The sequence below is a fragment of the Vanacampus margaritifer genome, chromosome 13 (assembly GCF_051991255.1).
Source record: "Vanacampus margaritifer isolate UIUO_Vmar chromosome 13, RoL_Vmar_1.0, whole genome shotgun sequence".
In the NCBI taxonomy this organism is placed as follows: domain Eukaryota; kingdom Metazoa; phylum Chordata; class Actinopteri; order Syngnathiformes; family Syngnathidae; genus Vanacampus; species Vanacampus margaritifer.
This window is the reverse complement of record NC_135444.1, coordinates 21,891,601-21,908,983: the sequence shown is the minus strand read 5'-3', so window position 1 is coordinate 21,908,983 and position 17,383 is coordinate 21,891,601.

Genomic DNA, 17,383 nt, shown 5'->3' with positions numbered 1-17,383 from the left:
TAATTATTCAAGTTCTATTTAATTACGTCACTATGTTATAAAGTACAATATTGTAGAGTGTTATTTTCCCTTTTTAAAAAGTCATTACAGAGAGGAGGCTGGAACAGATGAATGGTATGTCCGTTCATTCCATTACGGTAACATGATTTGAGATACAAGTGATTTGAGTTACTAGTATGCTTACGGAACCATTTTTATTATTATCATTACAATTACAAAATGATCTGTACTTCTACTTAAGTACAAAGTGTGAGTACTTTCCCCACCTCAGGCAAATGCCCAAATCAGAGCATGGAAAACAAGGCAAGTCAGGCAGAAAAAAGCCCTTTGCGCCGTGTTCAAGGCCTCCACTTTTCACACACATTGTCGATCATACACGGCGTTCTCCCCCGCATTGCTCGCTGCACACTCGAGCGGGCGAAACCGGTCTATGTAAATCCTGCTATAGCGAGCGGATTATTTTGGGACCCAAGCACCCATAATCCTCTCTTCTCTCCCTCATCCTGATGAAAGCTCTCTCCCCTTCTCCTCTTTCCGATGCCCGCTAAGCTCCCCCGCTCTTTCGCTTTTATTCGGACCTTTCCCTATCCTGTAATCTGATTTGCCCCTGAGCTTCACCTGCCTAAAGGTTCACGTCAATAGGTCAGTGTGTTACAGCCGCTGGGAGTTTCCCTCCCTGGCGGTTTTGTCAGCGCAGTCGCGTACACGCGCACAAACACACCGCAATTGCAAATATTGTTTTGAATGTCATTCTCCTGAATAATAATCCTGCAATGAATCACCGCCGGTGAGGTTCGCGCAGCAGGGTGGAGTCGGCAAATCGAAAGCAATGCGTTCTTCCGCCAGGTTTATCAGGCAATGGTCATAGAAATCTGTTTACAACAGCACACAAAAATGTATACCATCCCGTTTTATCTATATTGTCACTGGCAGTACCCTCAAGGGCACAATTACTGTACCCTTAAACAATCTCCAACTATGTTTAAACCCTACTAAGGGTGCTGTCTAGATCAGGGATGGGCAACAATATGTAAACGCTTGCCCTACCTCACCTGATCAGTTTTATGTTGTAATAGCACTGTTCACCACAAGATGGCAGACATCACTTAGTAGCACTTACATCTGTTTATCTCCAGTACAGAAGAATATAGAGAAGATGCTGTTAGTTAGCCATGACTGATTGTGTGGCTTTTGAGTTATTCAAGTTAATTTAGGAACACATTCAACAAAATACATTTAACCGGAAAAAATGAACTTAAGATGGAGAAATGTTCAGTATCACAATCACATGCTGTATTGCATCCTAGGAATTTTGTATAATTGGTTCAAGTGGTAACACATGATTGAATTTAGTTAATCCAAAGTGAATATATTAAGTTTAAATAATTATGAGTTGTTTTTTTCACATTTCAAATTTATTTTTCACTCTTTAAAAGAAAAAGTAATGAAAGGGTACAGAAAGAAGTAAAACATGTGATATCTGCCCCTAATCAACACACAAAAAAAAATGATCAACACAAAATGAATGACAGCAAGCAGTCAAGACGCTTTCAATGTAACAATTTTATAAAATAACAGCATGTCCTTGTGCAATTTTTTTTTCTCCCAGTAATTGTGCTTTTATACATGTTTTAAAAATACAGATAGATTTTGTTTTACAATCCAGATTGTTCCACAAACTGACACAATGAGTCGAAATACATCGTTCTTTTTTGTTTTGTTCTATATTTAGGTTTGGAAAAAATATCTGTTCCTCTTAATTATTTTAAGGCGGTTAAACTCCATCAATTCATTACATTTGAGTTGTATAAATAATAGTTCATTAAACTCAATATATTCACATTGGATTAATTCAATCCAATCGAGTGTTGCCACTTGAAGCAATTTTAAATTGATCAACAATTCTCTGTTTAATCTTAAATTGGTTCAACAATTCTCTTTTTAGAGCGTAGCACTTGTTTGTACCCTTACATGTAAACAAAAAGGCCCACATATCATTTCTTTTATGTACCTATTCTAACCATAAACATGACTTATTTGTACCTATGGGTTTAATTATAAACCCTGTAGAGTACATCGCAAAAACCTGGACAACAAAAACGGTCCCCTGAAGTTCACATGATTGAGATCATTGTTGAGGCCACTGATCAAATTCAAATGACTTGCTGGCCGCATCATGTCTCGGAAAAAGATCGGACTTTGCCGGTTTATTGCCACGCACAAACTGACATCAGGTGACCGCCCTATTGGGCCCCGTCACCTGATTTTGCCCTTCCCCCCCGCTCCCAATCCAGAGGACACATACAGTCAAGGTGATTGTAAATGTGACACATCCTCCGCACTAAAGTAACTAACATGCCCTTGAGCTCACTGGTAACCTCGCGTCCTCCCTCGGCAGCTGCTACCAGAGATAAATGAAAGTGTGACCGTCCACATGATGCCGCGCTGTTTGTTTTGCCATATTTAAATGACCGAGCGTCCAATTAAAGTTGACATTTACCGCCCTCCCACGTGGCTATCTGTCCCGCTTATCAAAACAGTCCCATTCCCTCGTCGGCGTGGTGACAAGGCCCCTGATGCAAGGATAGAGGAATGAACATTAATCTACTCTGGGACTCAAAGGAGATTACAGCTGAGATTATGCTTGTGAGATAAAAAAAATAAAAAAAAGCGCCTTAGAGGAATATTAAATAAGAGTGGATGGAGACATGCTGCATCGTGTGACTCACATCAATCTCAGCGGGATGGTCTTACTCATATGATGGCTTTTCCTGCCATTTTCCACAGCCAATAACCTCATCCAATTGACAAACTTGTGGTCAGATGATTGTAAAGCCCGAGAGGTGATTACCTTGCGTTCTATATTATACATCCCCCATCTGCGGTTTTCCCCCTCCATTGTTAATTAAGCCTGTCTTCGTGTCGCTGACGCATGCTGTCATAACAGTGTCTTCATTCCTTCGCCGAGTTTATGAAACAATGAACTACAGAAAGAAATAAGGATTGGTCATGTACAGTAATAACAGCGCATAGCAGGGCATCAATGAGGATTAGTGAGAGGTTGAGGTAGGGAAGCAACAAGGCAAAGCAGAAGTGCTCGAAAAAAAAAAAAAAAAGGTACTGGAAGTAATAAAAAAGATTAAATAAAAAAAGTCCAAATCTGAGAGTCAAAGTAATAACCAAAACTACAGAAGGAAATAAAACATGACAAAAAAATATCAGACAAAAGATATCGTTTATGAAGGACATTTGGAAATGAGGCAAAAAAATGGCAGACATCCCGTGTCTTTTTTTTTTTTCTGGCTGAAAATCTTGTGTGTATGAACTTCTGCCAATATAATTTATGGGCCATCATGAGCAGGCAGAAGTTATCAAAGTATATTAACACAGAACAGGAAACTGTCTCGACTATCTGACCAACTTAAATGAAGTTGGAACTGCTTTGACCTACTTGCACTTATGTCACAGCTTTGAATCAGTCCAGTGATAAAAAGGATTTTTTTGGGGGTAATTTGAGTGTTTTGCAAAGTGACCGTTTTACTTTTTTTTATTTTTTTAGAACTAAACAAAGGGGCTTTCTTTAAAATGACCTGTCATTGGTTTATTAGAGGCTGGCTGGTTGTCACGTCCACCTCCCAGTACAGAATACGTGAGATCGAGTCCGGGCTGCGGCCTTCCTGGGTGGAGTTTGCATGTTCTCCCCGTGCCTTGGTCGGTTTCCTCGAACATTCCGAAAAAACATGCATGGGAGGTTAATTGAAGTGTCTAAATTGTCCCTAGGTGAGAATGTGAGTGTGTATTGTTGTTCGTTTTCATTTCAACACATTTAGTAACAGTACTAAGATGTATTGGGTTAAGAGTTCAGTATAATTAATTAAGTCAATACAATTACTATTTGTTTCATATTGGTAATAATTTCATGTTATTAAGATTGACTAAATAGGCAATGGCTATGACCTGATTACAATAACTAAATATTACTACGTTACCGTAAGAAACGTTATAATTACATTAAGTCAGAGTTACTTAATATTTTCCTACTTGTAATCTTTAGTTGCATCATGTAAATGTTACTTAATTCTGGTGAGTGCGAGAATTTAAAAAAAGTAAATCTTACAAGTTGTTTTTTTAGTGATAGTTGGATGTTGACCTACTAAAACTATGGTTGAAAAACACTTATCGTAAAGACTAACCAAGATTTGAATCCCTAATCCAGGCTTGACATTTTTATTTGAAACCCTAACCATTTCTTCAAACCCAACTTTGAGTCTTTAACCCTGAAAGCGAAAAAGTAATTCATAACCCTAACTTACTGGTAAAATCCTAAACTTCCTCAAAAGCCAACCTGTCTTGAAACGTTACTTTGAAACCTTAACCCAGGTTTGAAACTTTACTTTGCTAAACCGTAATTTGAAATGCTAATCCTTGTTTGAAATCCTAATTTACTTTTGGAACCCGGATCCTGTTCTGAAACTCTCATTTATAACCCTAACATTTGTTAAGACGAATTTCAATCAGAAACTTTAAATCGGAAAAAATTGTAATCCTTGTTCGAAAAATCTAACTTGAGACACTAAACCTAACTTGAAACCCTTAACCGTGCCGCCCATAGCCAGTCCAGAAACTCAGACTTCATCTCGAATCTTTTCTTTGAAACCCAGACCCTTTTTTGTTAAGTCACAAAACCATAATTTGACCCTAATTTGAAATCCCCACGCTATCTTGAAACCCTATCCCTATCTTGAAATCTTTTTTCAAACATTTCCCAGGACAGGTTGTGCAAGTCAACTGCCAAGGGTACAAATAGAAATACTATACATTCGTTCATACATAAAGACACCAGAAAAACAAAGTTCCTATTTTATACAGGCACATACTTAGAAAGCGGCACAGTGCGAAACACAAGCAAGCGGACGGCCAAGTGGACGTCCCGACAATCTCAACGATGATACTGAAAGCAGATCTGCTCTTTCCAGCTCTTGCTTCCATGACAACAGCCGTGCAGGGCCCCTGACCCTGTGCCTCCACCGCTATGAATCATCAGGCCGGAGCGTGCGGGAACGCCCACAAATGTACAGTACTCATATGTGCATCCAAACACATGTATGGACACCAGTGGATGATAAAACAAATAATACTTGGATACAGTCAGTTTGTACTTAAGGCCTACTTGATTTTCTATTTTTCTCACGACTTTTTACTTTTGCTGCCTTCATTTGAAACTAATCAGTAATTTCTACTCTATTCTTTGTTAAAATAGGTTTGCTACTTTTTTCTTTTTTTTTTTTCAACCGCCGCAGATGATGACATCTTGTAAAAAGATCTAAATGAACTATCACATAATTCTGGGCGGCAACACGGTAGCTCCGATTGCACTACTAGTAAACAAACCCTTCCATGTCATTTGACCGATGCAGAGTGTTTGACAAAGCAGGCTAAAGGATGAGTTTAGCCTTCTTCTTTACTTCCCTAGTTTAAACATGTTGAAAAGAAGATGCTACGCGAGGTAGAGTGCTTGAAACACTGGCCATAATGTTCATTTCAACAGCTAAGTTGATTACAAATAAACATTGAAATTCACACACAGAAATGGATAGCTTCTTATAGCACTGACGTTAGCTAGCAGTTAGCTAGCAAGCTAGCCATTATGTTTTAATAAATTACTCTGAGAAAGAAAACTGTGAGAAAATGGTTTACAATCCTGACGATAGAAGTTTCCGTCCCAGTCTGTCGTTTTAAAAGCGGCTACTAGGCTGTCAGGGCGCGATCTTCTTTGTACTGTACAACTATTTACATCATCCACTCGATTTAGCCTCCTCACCCACATCTTGCGCTGGATTAAATTGTATTTTTGCGGATTTTCTTTTGTTGTTCTTCATTTGGTTTACAGACATAGAAAGGTCCTTAGCGAGAGTTAGAGTCAAGCGTGTTTGCGATTTTGATTGATTTAGACCTTCAGCACATAAACCAGGGAGCATTAATCACGATGATTCATCAAATTCGGAGAAGAGAGATATTGGCCATCCATGGCGTTATTTCAGAGAATTTCTTTTTTTATGTTTTCGGCTTCAGTAATGATTTGTGGCGAACATCTTCTCTTGTACCAGCCTAATAACCATCATCGTCTGACATTCAAAAATTTGCCATCTGAAAAATAAAAGGCAGCCATCTTGACTTGACTGTCATTTTGGTTGATTTTTTTTTCTCCTTTGTGTTGGGATCAAAAATTCAAGTTAAAGGGGAAGTCAAGCCAAACATTTTCTTTACAAATGTTCTATGCACCCTAATAAGTCTAAACACGGAATTCAGATTAATATTGCAATTGTGACGCACGACCTGGGGCGGCCATTTTGCCTTGTCATGACAGTGGTGACTGAAAATGACATCACACAGCCAACACGCAAATACAGTAATTAATTTGTTTTTATACAATACAATGCTATTTTCCTTTGCTAAAGAAAAGAAACATGGCAGAACTTTGTGGTGTTTTATGGGCATTTCAATTCATTTCAAAAACTATTATTATTTTAGCACTTTTGCAATGCACACAGCCTGTTTACTGCAGTGGATTGAGGAAAAGAAGTGTACGCTTTGTTAAGGTGAAAGGCGCCTTTCGAGCGGATGGCATGCAGATGAATGACCTGTCCCGAAGGCTCAGGCCAAACCACACCTGGAATCCATACATAAACATACACAACATTGAGGGCGCGATAACAAAATGCTATCCATATGATCCGGATGATTAAGCGTGTGCTAATCGTCATTTGAAGCCCCAACTCTGTTTTTAAATCCTAATCCTTGCTTCAAACTCAAATTGGAAGCCTGAACTTGTTTAGCATTAGCTCAACTCTTCTGCTAACAAAACGTGTTGCCATAGCTTTGCTAGCATTATGAACTGACTAACACAATTAGCTAAACTAGCTAACGATAACAACTCATAAAAGCTACTTCAGGTAAAGTACTTTGTGCATTTTCCCTTCCTTCCTTCCCACTAATTGATAAAAGCAAAAATGTTCAGTGCCACTCCAGGCCTAAGTGGTACTCTGACATAATTGTATTATTTTTGCCATTATTTGGACTTGGTCATATTATGTCTCTTATGTCGGGAGGCATGTGCACTGCTTTGTGCTGCTGAACATCTGCTTCTTGCCTTTATTAGACTCATGTGCTTTTGAGGAACATTTTTTGACCGGAGCCCACAACTTGGCAGAGGAAACACGACGCTTGATCTTGACAAGTGTGACCGCACGGCGGCTCTTTACGTAATGGAGAAGTAAATGAAAACAGGCTGCCCACAAGGTGGAATGTCAGGATTCTATTTAAGTGGGCTTTCAGCGATTACGGCTCGCTGTTTAGTTGCGCGGCTCACCAAAAATAAGCACAGACAACATTAGCGATGACAAGTGTGTCTATCAGCACAAAGTGCTGTGGTGCTTCCCTATTACAGTATTGGGGCTTTTCAAGATCTAAACTCACAGAAATATTGAAGCCTAATTTAAGATTTATGTATTTTTTTTTAACTTAAATTCCCATTTCCTTTCTTTTGTTTAAAAAAAAAAAAAAGGAGATAATTTTAACACAAACCTACCAAATAAATGTTATATGATATATATTCATTATTCTAATGAGGCCTATTTATTTGAAATGCACAATCCTCAGGTTTAAGTATTTAATTTTAATAAAGTATACTTTAAATTAATAATGAGAGTATTTATTTAAAAATACATAAAGTGTATTGTTTGAATTGCATAATAATCAGGATACCTATACACAATAAATAGCATATCGCTGCCATGTGAAAAAAACGCTTATGCCCATTTTTTTTTAATTAAAAAAACTAAAAATGTTATGTTTTTGGGAGGAAACTGAATGCAGACACCCCCCCCCCCCCAAAAAAAAAAGTAATTAAAAACACACAAACCTGAGTATTATGCATTTCAAATACAGGACTTTATTAGACAAATTAATATGTATCATATAAGGTGTATTTGTGTTAAAATTATCTAAAAATAAATAAATAAGTATTTGTTATGTAAAAGAAATTGCATACATCTTAAAAGTTAGGCTTGAATATTTCTGTGAGTGTAAACTATCTGCAATCCAATTTCACAACTGCAAGGATTGTCCCGGATTTTAATCCCAGAACCTTTCATAATTTAAAAGAAAATCATACCCAATACCAACAGGCCACGTTACAGCCTGGAAGAAAATGATGGTATGGAAAAAAGGTTTCCGGTACAAACAGGAACTCTCTTGAATTTAAACATGGACAAACGTAACATTGAGGAGCTCACAGTTCTGATCCAGATTAAGTCTCAAATCAACAAATAAACCAGATTTTTATGTTCATTGCATTGGGGGGATTTTTAAAATGTAATCATTTGATTAACTTTTTTTTTTTTTCAACCCCACGTCACAGCAAGGGAGCGGCGGCAGCTGTTTTCCGATCCGTGTGTCTGGAGAAAATGACTTCAAGTTGAAAAAATTCCAACGTGTGGTTAATCCTGGTTACTCTCCATAAATGATGCATCCTTCCTGCCTCCTGCCGCCGTGGAAATTTACAAGCAGATGAAAAAAAAAAAAAAACACAATTTCTGAATCATTTCATCAAAATATAGCAGCCGCATTTATTACCCACGCAGTTGATTTGTCAAATAAATTGGATTACAGGCAGCATGTTTACGTGCTTTCATTACTTCTGCTTGCCCGCACACTTCTATTCAGACAGATGCCTCTGGGCAATATTTAATATAGCGACGGGAGAGGAAATGAGATCTTTAGACAACTCTTTGTTTTTTTTCACCCCCTCATCTAGTTTACCTGACTTGTTAATGTCGTACCCAAGACTTTTGTACTGGACAAAAGCGCTATTATTATTATGATTAGTATTGGGTTTGATAAAGGCACTATTCATAGAGCCTTAACATTCTTTGGGAATTATGTTTGCTGATTTCTCTATTTAATGCAATGCCAATGAGAAAATTGAGTTGCACAAAGTACAAAGTGTAACTGTGCTTATCCCGTTATTATATCAGCGGACATCATGAAATATTTTGAGACACATGACATCGATCAGTCCTGCAATGTGTCACCGGATGGGTTCAGAAAAGCAGGGGGATATTTTAAGTATTTTTGAATTAGTGATCATCTAAAAAGGACATCACAAGGGTCTTCTGCTTTTTCTTTGTTATTTGGGACACAAGTAGGACCCAAAAAAAAAAGGCAATGACATGTTCAATTCCGTCACTGTGCATTCTTCCTTCCAGCTCTGCCAAAACACCAATTTTTTGGGGAATCGGGTTGACCGTGAGCGTCTGGGCGAAAGTTGTGGCTAGCAGCAGCTCAAAGTTTTTATAGCAGCCATAGTTTCCATGGAAAAGTATTTATTATTTATTTAGTATTTATTTATTAACCCCCCCCCCCCCCCCCCTCCAGATTATATTACATGTGTAAAACCGTTTTGGTATTTGAACTAATCATGTTCAATTGTGGCGATTTCGTGGAATTGAATACATTTTAAATGCATTAATTCAGCCACCGTGGAGAATGCTAATTGACAGCAAATAATGTGCATAATGTTCAGAAGCTAATGAAGACAATCCAATTCATGGACATGAATTCTTACTGTGTTTTAATGTCTTACAACAATGTTCAGTACGGATGCTACAAGATGCGTCCTGGCTCGTCCACCAGAACAGGGTGTCCCAAATGTCACAATACTTTTTTTTTTTTTAATAAATTGATTTAGGTTCAGGTATGATTCAATTCATCATTTGATTGATTCGGTTATGTGATTTTTGGAAGCCTGGCCCATCTCTTGCCAATTGACAAGTTTTTCTGTCCCTGACTCCAGTTCAGCACCGGTTTAAGATGTCATAACATCGCTTCCACGTGTACTTGCCAAGGTTCTCAAAACTAATAATTAACACTGAACTCCTACAGCAGGCATTTGCGTAAAGCCAGGGAATGTCTATCCGGAAGGCTGCACTGGAACCACGGTTATAATAGTTTTGTATTTTTCATCATGTTATAGTTTTTTTCAAATTTGGTATATTTTAAATTGTATTTTAGAGCAGGTTTCTCAATTTTTGTTAATTTTATTTATAACGATCAAACATGACTTTAATTGAAAAGATCCATTTACTTCTGTTCTGCAGAAAGAACAACTGAAGACCTATGAAGAACTGGACTTGTGACGACTAAAAACTTTTGCAGAGAAAGGCCCTCCAAAATCAAGGGTCGGGGGGGGGGGGGGGGGGGGGTCAATGGAGTTTTCGCAAAATGGCGCAGCAGCGTGTCGGCATGAGGAAAAAGAACACAAACAAGACTGCTGTTACATTGTGATTCTTCCTCATCTTGTGAGGGCAACTTGTGATCGGTTGCGCAAGCAGCAGCTAAACCAATTGGATGGATTATAGACGCCCACACAAATAGACAAAGTGCGAGTGCTTTTAGGTTCCTCTTATCAGCCGTAGCATTGTACTCGCTGTCCCTCAAGTCTGGACACAGGCAGTCGCATTTTCATCATTTCATTCAATTTTTTGGAGTATTGAACTTCCTGCTACCTTGAAATTTGTGAGCATCCTTTATACGTAGGGTCAATTTAACCCATGGCGACTTCAGGAACGGCTTTCGCTATGGCAGCAGAATAATAATAATAAAAAAAAAATCTCATTCGAGTGCTGAAGAGAGCGACACACACACACACACGTACACACCAACAGACAAACAAAAGCACACACTGTCATGAGGACACGTATCTGCTAATCCATTGTCATGGAGACCCATGGAATCATCATACGGTGCGATAGGCTGCTGTCATGGTTAAGGGTAAACAATAAACATCCCTCCATTTTTCCAGCTGCAGTGTATTTGGACAAAAGTTCTGGAAATGATGTGATGTGATGCTGCCGTCTTTATTCCATTACTAAATCAATGCAAAAAGTGAGCCGCGATAAACTACAATAAAGCCATAAATGACATAACTAAAATCATATTTCATCTTGAAAATGCTATTATACTAATACTAAACCTAGCAAATGATAACATAAAATATAGTACAAAGTACAATAATAGTACCGTACTATATCTATAGCTAGGTAGCATAGATAGCTAAAATGCTCTAGTGAGCTCTTGATTAGAGAAACTAGGAAGCTAAGATAGCTATGATAGCTACTGATACCTAGCTAGCTAGCTAAGAACGCTTGCTAGCTAAGATAGCTAGCTAGCTACAAAAGCTAAATAGAGGGCTAACTATAAATTAAAAAGTAGAATATATTGATTGTACAAGGCGTGTAAACAAAGCGAGTTGAGTGTTTAGTTTCTGTCAGAAGGTAAAATGATGATTCCGTCGTCATCCCTTTTAAGGTAACAACGCTTTTCATCCTTGCAATTGTGTAGAACTGTAGAATAGAGAAGCATGACGAATGGAGGTGTGAATAGGATGACAGTGACACCTGGAAATGGAGACGCGCGGCTCCAAAAAAAAATACATACCATAAAGTCAGCAAGTACAGAAAGAAGAGCATAAAAACACATTTATACACTTATTTACTACATCTGCATAATCTGATGAGGTATATAACGCATGAGCTGGAGGAAAAACAAAATAAAGATTCACTCAGTTTAACTACAGTTAGGCTCCTTCTAAGTAGCTATTGTACTTCTCACATGTCGGTTACCAAAACATTTTTTTATTTTTATTATTTTGTTTGTATTTTCTGATGCGGTTTATGGATGTCATGTACCACAATTGTAGAAAGTTAGGAGACTGACCAATGGGTGTCAGTGTTTGGTTTGGCTCTAGTGACTGATGCTGAACTTTGACGTCAAGACTCATGCATTGTCAATTCAGCCTCCCAAAGACAATTTACATTTTTGTCTAGTGTTTTCTTGTATTGTTTTTAAGAGAAAATTTCTACAGTCTACTAATAATACAATGTAGGTTTTTGTCACGTTTTGCTTCAGTTCAATGAACATTGTGCTGCTCCTCCTGGTGTGCGCGTTTTTACGGATACAAATCACAGTTGCAGTGTGTAATGTTAGTTGTTCTTTGTAGAAGATAAAGAATGCATGCCCGCTTAGATTTTAACCGATATTGAATAGCTGTCCATTGTAGGGACCGCTACAGCATTGACATAAAGGATATATATATATATATATATATATATATAAATAAACAGCCTGCTAAATACGCCGTTTCCTTTCATTCAATTGTTCTCTCGCCTTTAAACAAACTGCGAGTACGGGTCACCGTCTCAATATCTCGCCTAGTCTTTAATGGGCCAACTGCGCGGTATCGGCCAACCATCTCGAGCCGCTCCGCATTGGTCTAATCCGTCCCTCGTATGGTGTTACAGCACAACGCTACCACCGGAGCTAATCAGCAAAGCTCACGTTGCAACATAATCAATAAAAAGGCAAATTACAGTCCCTTTTAAAAGTATTGGAACGGTAATCACCGGACATTTGCAGACAAACATTCTCATTTTTTCTCATGTTTTTGGAATACGGGAGGAAGCTGAAGTACCCAAAACATGTCAATTCCACACAGGAGGCCCTCAGCCAAAATTCGAACCCAAAATCTGTCGATTGTGAGGTGGACCTGCTAAACAATGCTTCATGTTGTTGCCAATAATGTAATTATAATGAACATAATTAAGAAAGAGCCATGTACAAAATGATTCATTGGCTTTCTCAAAACAGGCCTAGCCAATATTTGCAATTAATTAGAAGGCCATTCCTTTAGTTTAAAACAATGTGGGCATTCTCACACTCTAAGATCATGAAAATATATATATATATTTTTTAATAAATAAATGTCGCTTGTCCTCATGAGAAACGTGGTCTTCCTTCCGGCATAACGTTACCGACTTTGTCCATATGTTGCTTTAACACCCTTGTGTCATTCATAGTAAACAATACTCATCCATGCTACATTTTTGGAGTCATAATTTTGTTATGTGCTTTTATTTTGGCGCACTTCCGGGAGTCCAGGAAGTGCCATCCACTAGAGGTGTGAGGTGTCTTTACACCTAACAGAAAGACGCGAAAAGAAAAGAAAAAGGTCCGCGATTCAACGTGTTGCTGACTGAAACACCGATTTACGTTGTTACTGTCTAAGCACCTCGCTGGCATTTGCAAACAGCCAGGGAACGTCGATCCTACATACGAAGCCTGTCAGAAAAGTTCCAGGACTGACGTCACAAAACCTAAAATTTCAAACCAAGTCATCCCCTTCGATGTGGGCCGGACGATCAACCAGCACATCTACAAAGAGATCCTGCGGCATACAATGCCCTGAGCATCTGACACTTCCTGGCCAAAAAGAACGGTGCGTTAGTTGCAATTTCGTGACACCAGTCCTGGAAGTTTTCTGACACACCTTATATAAGGTAAAAAAAAAAAAAAGTCATGTCACTCGGGTCCTCGCACTTTCATGCTCACGCATTAATAAATATGTTAAAGGACATATAGCGCAAACATATTTTTGTTATCATACAGCAATATCATATAGCGCGTAATAGAAAGAGGAAACGGCACAGCACAGACATGGCGGACTCGACAAGTCTTGTCACGTCGCCTCAATTTACAGCACTTTTACATCCCGGCTTAGCGCATCTGAAATATATTAACCTTTGAACTGCGTTACCGTGGCAACAACGACTTTTTCCCACCTAAGTGCTCGGCAGGACAATGGCGGCGAGGTAATGACGTCCTCACACAACACTAACAAACACACCTTTGTGCGCGGAGTGAACACAAAAAAAGGAGGACATTTAGCGGGGAACGAGATTGAGGCGAAAAAAAAAGAAAAAAAGAAAAAAAAGAGTCGGCATTGAGGACGGGACAAAAGGCCTCGCTGATGAAATTGTGTTCTGCTTCACTGCCCCAATAAACTCTGACATCCACAAGTGGAACGGCCTTTTGCAACATTTTTAATATGTCCAATTGGGAGTAACGAGCAACCTCCAGCACCCTCGTTACAACTGTCAGTATGACAGTAGGTGCCGTAACTTCACCAATTGGGGAGTCTTATCCCGTTGGACACCAAATAGTTTAATCATTTTGTACTTTAAGCTTTAATATTAGGGCAGTGCTTCTCAATTATTATTTTTTTCATCAAATGAATCGACAACTATTTCAATAATCGAGTAATCGTTTAGAGCCGTCTTTTAAATTAAAATTGTCCAAATCCTCTGATTTTAGCATATCAATAGTAATTGTTCACTGATTATCTTCTGTGTTTGATCAAAATAAGACATTTGTAAACATCCGTTTTTACTTTGGAAAACAATGACCATACATTTAGCATAGTACAACATCAATCCCCCCCCTTTTTTTTTTTTTTTTAATCACTGTACAAATACAAAGTTCAACATAAACACCAATTACTTGTTAATAAACAATAATCAGGGGGGAAAAATGCTTTTGTAACACTTTAATGCAAAATTAAAATGAATCCGATGAGTCAATTAATCGATAGATTAATCAATTCTAAAAATATTAGATAGTGACAACATTAACTGTGAAAAACAATAGGAAGTGATTTACTTGTTTATGTTTTCATTTAACTTTGCAAAGGATCTTTGTGCAGTTTGTCATTTTTTTTTTTTTTTTTTTACTCGCGACTGCCACCTCTGGCCCAAAGCGTAACTGCAGCATCGGTGTCAGGCTCGCTTATGGTGCGCGTGCACGATCTTAAGGCATCAGCCACAGTTGACAAACGAAGACGTGATTTCAAATAAGGTAAGAGAAACTCCGCCCCTCCCCTCTCCAAAGAAACTGTGTTACTAAGATAATGGCTGAAAAGTGCAGTCAGAGTAAAACAGTCAGGGCTCTTCGTACTCATCTGGGCATGCGTGATGTAGAAAAAGCTTTAACATGACCTTTAAGACATGCTGATGATCCTGGGAGCTCCCTGAACGCATCGGTTATCGGCCTCCTTGACTACTAATAATCGGTATCGACCTTAAAAAACATTTCAGTCCCTCAGTGTGTTGCTTTTTAAAAGGTTGCCCGTATGGTTTTAGCACAGCGCCAGATGCTATAAGAAAATGGTTTCAGCCTCCAGCATAATTACACTAATCAGGAAAAATTATTCTGTTTTCAACACCTTTCCGCTAGCACGTCAGATGGTCCGTACAGTGCTCTAATTTACACATTTATAAATCTGCAGATAAATGCGGGAACAGGGGCTGCAGGAGGAAACGCATTCAAGATGTACCTGAGCAGACCTTCCATATCAGGGACGTGCAAACAGCTGACAGATGCTGCAAGCAAACGTAATGTTCCACGGGACGGAGGCGAGCGAACAAGACCAGGACGCGGCTGTCGGTCGGGTGCTTCGGCCGGCGGGGATGTTAGATAAGACGCCTTTTTCATATGACATCTGATAGCTGTCGAGTCCGAAAAAGCAAACGCCTCGAGCCGTCCATGTTAGGGAGAGGTGAGGACGAGGTGTGGGGCGTTTTGGGGAAAAAGGGTTCAAACGGGCGCATTTCTCAGGAGTACGACAACTTTAATGGGCGATTTTTATTATTTTTTTTCCATTGCTTTCAACTGCTCCTAATCAGTCAAACTCTGGTGGAGTTTAAACATCTACGGATTTGGGCTGGGCAATTTATTGAAATATATTTGTGATTTCCATTTTGGCTTCTCACGATCAAGACCAATGCCGGCCTTATTTTAGGGTATCGGGTACTCGCACAGGCTGCTTATACAAGCCAACAATACTGACGATATAAAAAAAATACACAAACTAAATCTTACATTAACTCTTTCGATGCCATTGACGCCTATAAACGTCAAAATTTCATTTGGACTATTTCTATTAGTTTAACATTTTTTTCCACTTTTGTTAACAAGAGTATGAAAACCTCCCCCAAAAATATTGTACATTTAGAACAGATATAAAATTTGTGATTAATCGTGAGTTAACTAGTGAAGTCATGCAATTAATTACGAAAAATGTTAATCGTCTACGCCCCTCATTTTTAATCATCTTTTCTTCTTAAAAAAAAAAAAAGAAAATATAAATAATTTGTGGCGTCAGGCGATTAAATTTGTTAATCATAATTAATCCCATGACTTCACTAGTTAACTCACGATTAATCACAAATTTTATATCTGTTCTAAATATACAATTAAAAAAAAATCTAGGTTTTCATACTGTTGTTAACAAAAGTGGTGAAAAATGTAAAAAAAAGAGAAATTGTTAAAATGACATTTTCACGTCTAGAGCCGTCAATGGCAGTGAATGAGTTAAGTAAATCCTCCTCGGCTGAATACTCAAACTGGTATAAGTCTGGAGAAAAAAAAAAAAAAGTGGTATCGAACATCACTAATACACCACATTATAATAGAAAATAATTTAAAAAAGATGAATGTGCATATATATGCAAGTTCATGCCTTGTAAAAGCACCTTTTCTCACCCATGTGCAGTCTCGCATTTGAAAAATCATTTCAGATTCGGCTTGAAAAAGATTGTGCAGTTACGCAATAGCGTTTTCACTCCCCAGAGGTACGAGAGGTAGCCAGCCAGGTGTCCCGACACTTGAGTCGGTATAGCGTACCTGTTATGTCACCGTTTAGCAGCGTGCATGCTGTACGTCCTCATCATTTGCCAATTAGGCCTAAACATCGACGTTAACACACCACGCTGATGATTCCAATTACACCTCCACGGGCACAACAAGCTGCTCGCTGTAATCAAGCACTGCGATTGAAACGCACGCGGGGGGGGTTGGGGTAGGGGGGGGGGGGGGCTGACGTTTTCTTCCTCAGGTTAGGTCACAACACAGGCAGAGTAATGTGACAGAATCGAGCTTTAAGGTTCGAGCAGCGACAGCCAGTTGAAATTACCGTCATTTGCAAAATTAATACACTTTAAAAAAAAAAAAGCAAACTAACTACACTGTCATTGATTCAATTAGTCCAGAACCTTTAATGCTTCATAAAAGCAAAAAGACTGAGGTTATATCATTTCCCCAATTTCTATTGCGAATGTCTTGGGATGCAATAAATAGAATTGAAGGTAAAAATATTCACTTATTTTGTATACAAAGATACAGAAACCTGCAATATTGTTGATCTTTTTATTTTGTTCGTAAAATTTCATATTCACAAAAGCCAATGTTTTTTGTTTTTTTAAAGATTGTTCCATGTTTTAAGGCATTTGGCTGTTAAATTGAGCCTTTTAAATTAATTTGTAAACAAGAGAGAGGCTAAAGATTTTGGCCATATACTCCCATTTGTTTAATTGAAATCAGGCAATTATTTTATATTTATTTACTTAAGTACTCAAAAGCTCTGCTTCTGCCATTTTCTCAAGATGTTTTAGTTTCATAACAATTCACATGAATTCACTCACCTTATGTTTTG